This window comes from Castor canadensis, chromosome 8 (assembly GCF_047511655.1).
Source record: "Castor canadensis chromosome 8, mCasCan1.hap1v2, whole genome shotgun sequence".
Classification (NCBI taxonomy): Eukaryota; Metazoa; Chordata; class Mammalia; order Rodentia; family Castoridae; genus Castor; species Castor canadensis.
Genome location: NC_133393.1, coordinates 122,046,120 through 122,052,199, shown reverse-complemented (window position 1 = coordinate 122,052,199; position 6,080 = coordinate 122,046,120).

Sequence of the window (6,080 nt, the reverse complement as noted above, 5' to 3'; positions counted from 1 at the left end):
GTGTTAGGAGAAAAATGAATCAAGCATCTGGAGTATGAACTCTGTGCATCCTAAGCATTTGTAGTTTTTCTATAGTACTAGTCTTCTTGACACTATATACCCACAGATACCAAGGGTCTTATTGTATGAGCTATCCATTATCCAGACCAGCTCTCTCCCCAGCTGGCTACATCTCCTGAAACCAAGCCACCTTTGTTTCCTGTGATTTCCTTGCCTGCATTTTCTGAACTTTGCACTGATTCTTTCCATTGTTCTCCCTTTTCTACTTAGGTAAAATTAGTTTCTGCCACTTGTAATTAAAAACTTTATTAAAATAGCCAAATCAAGAAAGAACATTCTGGTATGCTACTTATAATATACGTTCTAACCGTCATGAGAATGTAGGTGTGTTTTATGAGGCAATGATGTCTCATGGGGACATTGCACCTAGTAGGTGTTTTGAAAACAGCTTCAAAGACAACTAATTTTCTCACTCAGGAAACTTGATACCCACCAATTTGTACAAGGACAAGTCTGTGATACATCGTCATCCTGGGAGAGGGGAAAATCAAGAGCAGAGTTCCTGGAAAACAACCAGAGGAACTCATTATGTATTTTAAATCTAGCCTCTTTTAAAATAAGAACTAAATTTTGAAGATTTAGAAATGGTGATGGAAAACCTGTGAAAAAGAAATGCTTCTGGAAGTCAAAAGTGGTGTGTTTTCAGGTGTTTGAAAGATCACAGGAATGAATAATAACTAAGAAAATCAAAGAAACAAGTTTTTCAAGTTGGGGTTATTTCATTAGTCAAGACTATTCACCAAATATGCCCGTCCACCTCCCCACAGTATTGTCTAATCATACATACCTGCTGAAATACATTTAGTGCCTACTCATTATTTTTCCTTGGGGAGAATATTGCCTGCCCTTCAGCAATACCCTAATATTTTTTACTTGTTTTGAGCTTATTTTGTTTTTGTACTGCTGTGGTTCAACGTCTAGCCAAAGTTTGTTTTTGTCAAGTCATTTTTTTTTAAACTCAACCTTTCTAAACAAGAATGTCAGAACATTTCCTATTTTAACTTTGTGCAAGGTTCACAAACTGAAGATTGTGGATTCTTTTCTCCCTGGGGAGTTTATTTTTAATTTTTTCGTTTTTTTAATTAAAAACGCTTACACTTTTTCACTATCGTTCTGGTAAAAAATTAACACCCTTCTTTCTTCTTTCCTTGTATCTCTTCTTCTTAATTATGTAGTCAAAAAAGCATTAGAAAGTTCCACTCGGGAAAAAGAAAAGTCTTATAGGGTTGAGGCAAGGTAGGTCTCCAAATGAAACAGCAGCCCACTTGAATAAATAGAGATTGAGCATGGTGACCAGTTTCCTCACTGAAAGAGCACTAAGTTATAACTATAAAAAGGCAAACCTAAATGAGATGTATAGAGATATGGCTATAGATCTCCCAGCTCTGTGTACTAGGAAGATCTGGGAGCAGTGACACTCAAATAACAATGAGCACACATATCACTAAGACAGGCCAGGGCTCCTTGAATGATTAAATACCTACTTTTAGGGCTATAGAAACTAGGATTAGAAATCTCTCTCTCTCTTTCTTGCTCTCTCTCTCTCTCTCTCTCTCACACACACACACACACACACACACACCTGCCTGAAATGTGCTTTGTAGAAATTAAGGAAATACATAAAGCATTATGGGGCCATAATGCTAATACAGAAGCTAGCTTAAAGTCAGACTAATTGGGGAAAATCTGGGATAATTTAGTTTAGAAATATTTAGTGATAGTAATGGATTATATCCAATTGAATAAAATAGGAATTTGTAAGTCTACATGGTAAGACAGAGGAAAGGAGTAAGGTTTTCCAAACAATAAATTGACAACCAACAAATATAGAATAAATGATAGAATTTGAAAGTGACCACTTGTCAACCATAATTACAATAATTAATTCAGGTAAGATATATCAATAAACCCAACTAAAATTAGTGGGTGAAGGTTGAATGAAGATTGAAATATACATACATACATACACACACACACACATACGTATATAAGCACTTATATTCAAAGTGTCTTCCTGCAAAATATATCCAAGTTATAAAAAATACAGCTCTATATTTGAGGATATCACTTTACTCAAGGATCTCAAAGTTATATTACCAACCATAGAACAAAACAACTTCATGGGCCATCAGATGCAATACAGTGAAAAGGGCACTGAATTGCTCTTATGACATTCATAACCTGAATCAAATAAAAGGAAGCACTAGAAAAAAACCCAAATTCTGCAAAATAATAGGTATGCAATCTTCAAATATCTTCAGGTTTTGAAGGTCAAGAAAGGATTGAGGCATAGTTCTAAAGAGAAGGGAATTGAAGAGACATGACAACTACAGGCAACATGTAATCCTGGATTGGGTCCTTTTGCTATAAAACCCATTAATGTAATAGTTGACAAAACTGTTTATGAATAAATATTCCATGAGCGTGTTTTGTACTGTCCTACAGCTTTTCCTTAAGTTTATAATTTTAAAATAAAAAGTCCAGCCTTAAAGTATTTTATGGACAAGAAAGCCAAGGCCAAACTATCTGCTAACGTCAAAAGCTAATTAGCATCTAAGTGAGTACTACTGTTCCAAGTCACCTTTCAAGTATTCTTTTCTTTCTTCTGTCCTCAAGTTCAAAGGAGTGCTAAGGCATAAGATCAGGGCTCTACATTGCTGGATTCAAGTGCCTGTAATTGTCACAGGCTTATATTTGGTGCTTGAAAATCCTCTGGATTGTGGTATTATTATTTTTGAGTACTTCTGCCTTTAAGCTACGTTTTTATTTTTTATTTTTTTAAGGGACAATCAATCTTTAAGCTATGTTTTTAAATGATTTCAATCTCCATTTCCAAATTGATTCTTTCTAACCATAATAGAACAATAAGGAAAGACGCTCTCTCGTTGCTCTCAGTCTACACAACCCCTGAACACTAAAACATAAAAAGGAAATTTTCAGTGCCTTTCAGGAAGCAGAGGTAGGCCATGTAAACAGTACTATAACTTACTGAGATTTTTCCATCCTACCTCCAAGGGCTGTGCTAGTCCATTCATGCTCTTGTAATAAATGTCACTCTGCCCTTTAAAATCTGCAGTGGCCTTCAAATGTTAGTCTAGGCAGGTTAGCTTTCTCATTTCTTCAAGGAGAACAATGTTTTACCACCATTGCTCCATTGCTACTTATAAATGTTTTATGGTAACTCTATATAACCATAAAATTGAAACAAACTTACATTTTAAGTTTGGGAAAGATCATACAACCATTAAAATTCAGATAATAAGATCACTTAATGTCATAGATCATGTTGTATTCCTTACACCATGTCCTGAATTTTGAAACTGAAAGTAGACAGGTATATTTATGAATTTAATTGGTTGTCTGCAAACTTGATTTTTAAATTTTGGGCAAGTGACCTTCTATCCAAAATACAAATGCTAACTACTGAAAATTTTCCAAATGAGTACTTATGGCTGGTATTTGATACTTTACTGCTTTATTCGTTCATTTAACAATATTTATTGTGTTAATCACTACTTTAGGTTCTCACAATATTACCAAAAAACACAGAAATGAGATAAGACATCTGCTCAAAAGCTGAATATGGAACTCACAGGTTCTTTTTGAGTCCAGAATACTTATAGTACTTGTCACTTTTATCAAATTGTTGTAGAAACTTTATAGGCACAGTGTTTCATGAAGTCAGTTTGCTTCAAATTATAGGGGATCCTATTTCAAGTACAAAACCAAATCCTGGGTTTCTATGACAACCATAATTTAGATTTAATTATAGTGAAGAATGCTCTAAACTGTAGATACATTTTATCCATACTTTAAATTATAGCATCTTAGCATATGGTATAACATATTTTTGATTAATAAAAATTTATTGAATTAAATAATGAAGAATTTATTAAGTCCTTGTGACTATCCTAGAATTCTGATTTCTTAATAGGGACAGAACAATTAATGAAACAGGAAAGCTGACATTAGATAGTTGTTTTTATTAAGGTTTGCAAATAGAAGTGAGGAATTACATTGCAATTAGGTCACTTGTGACTTTTAAGTAGTTTTAAGAATAGAGGAAATCTTTAAATTTTGTTAATTTCTTGAAATTGGAAAAAAATTTTGCATAGGACAGGCCTGGCAGTCCAGAAAGATCCCTGCCAAGTTGTACTCAAGTTGCCTTTTCTTTGGATGCCAAAAAGCCCACAGACAATAAACTCAGAGAGAGCAAAGTGGCCAGACAAAAAGAACTCATAAAATCTTAATATAATTAAATTAAAAGGGAGAGAAAATCAGATGATATTTTAAATTTTAAAAACAATCCTTGCCTACAGGCTTGGAAGAAAACATGATTTCAAAAGTAGATTATGTATTTCACATCAGGAAATCAATTATCCATGCATATCAGTCACAAGACAAGTAAGAGATTCTTCTCCATTTGATGGCTTACTTCATTAAAAAGAGAACACTTCCAGAATAGGTTATGCTTTTGAAAAATAAGAGTAGTCTCCCTTTAGGATTCTAGCTGCTCTCAGACAGAGTAGAACCAATGAAGTAGATGCTCTCTCAAGAATACTGATTGGATTTGTACACGAGCACTGCTGCACTCCAATTTCCGGCAGTTTGGAAACCAAACACATCACTAGAAGTTCTACCTTTTTTTCAATGTTAGTGGTGAAAGTGGAGGAGTGTGAGTAAGGGGATTTTTTCTTAGATTAGGAATTATGAAATCTCCAAGGTGAAAAAATAAGGTTGCACTCTTCAATCCCAGTGTGTTTTAGAAGTATCAATTCCCATAATGTCCCTGGAAGAGCTCAATTTATGTGCACACTATATTTTAATGATCAAAGCACAGGATTTCTCTCTTCCTCCCTGCTGTCACTATAGGTTGTGAAGTTAGGGGAGTGGAGTCACTTTTCATGGTTTGTTGTATTAGAAATGACAATATGAACTCCAATAAAAATTTCAGAAATCAAAGTCGTGTTTATTTTTTTCTCTGTGTGATAGCTAACTGTTGAAACAAGCACTGTGGTAAGTTAACCTCCAGATTCACTAAATACTGATATATAAAAACAGTTTCTATTACTCACATGGCAATTTAATCAAGCCCAACACTGACTTCTAGCAGGAGCATAACTAAACCAATCAAGGCATTATCTACTTATTTCTTTCTCTTTTTATTACTTGTTTCTCCCCTCTTTATTTGTACTTTCATAGTCTTATTCTGTTGCACTCTTATTACAAACATATCTATGCAATTCTCAAAAGTAATTTCTAAGAAATTTTAATTAAATCATCGTTTCTTACGCATCTTATGGGTAGCATGCAGTCAGCCTTCTGTATCCCCAGGTTCCACCTTGCCAGTTTCAAACAACCACTGATAGAAAATGGGGTGGGGAGGGAAATGGCATGTCTACTAAACATTTTCCAGTCAATTGTTCCCTGAAGAGCACAGCATAGCAACTATTTACATAGCATTTACATGCTATTAAGTCTTATGGGTAATCCAGAAATAAATCATACAGAAGGCTGTGCAAAAGTGCTACCATGCTTTCATATAAAGCACTTGAGGAGTCACAGACATTTGTACTGAAAGAATTATAGAACTGATCCCCTAAAGATGCAGGGGACAAATATACTTACTTGTTTCCAAAAGCACACTTATTAATCTTCTATTTCTGTCTGTCAAGTACATTCCTATGTATTCTACTTCCTCTCAAAAACCACAAAATCAAACTAATTAAAATTATTTTCTTCTGATCAATATGAATGTTTAATAAATTTCAACCAGAAAAATCATATAAATACATAGAATAAACCCTTGGGATAACATGGGTATTTGTTCCAAGGGTACCTCCATTGAGGAAAACCTGCAAACACTCAGGATGCATAGAATTCAGTGCTGTACTGAAAATGTTTGATTTATTTTTCCTATAGCACCCCCCAAATTCCATCAAAGACATGTCACCTTTAACAAATATAAAATTTTCATTTTATTACTTCAATTAAGCCCATTCACTTTTATCTTGCTTTGG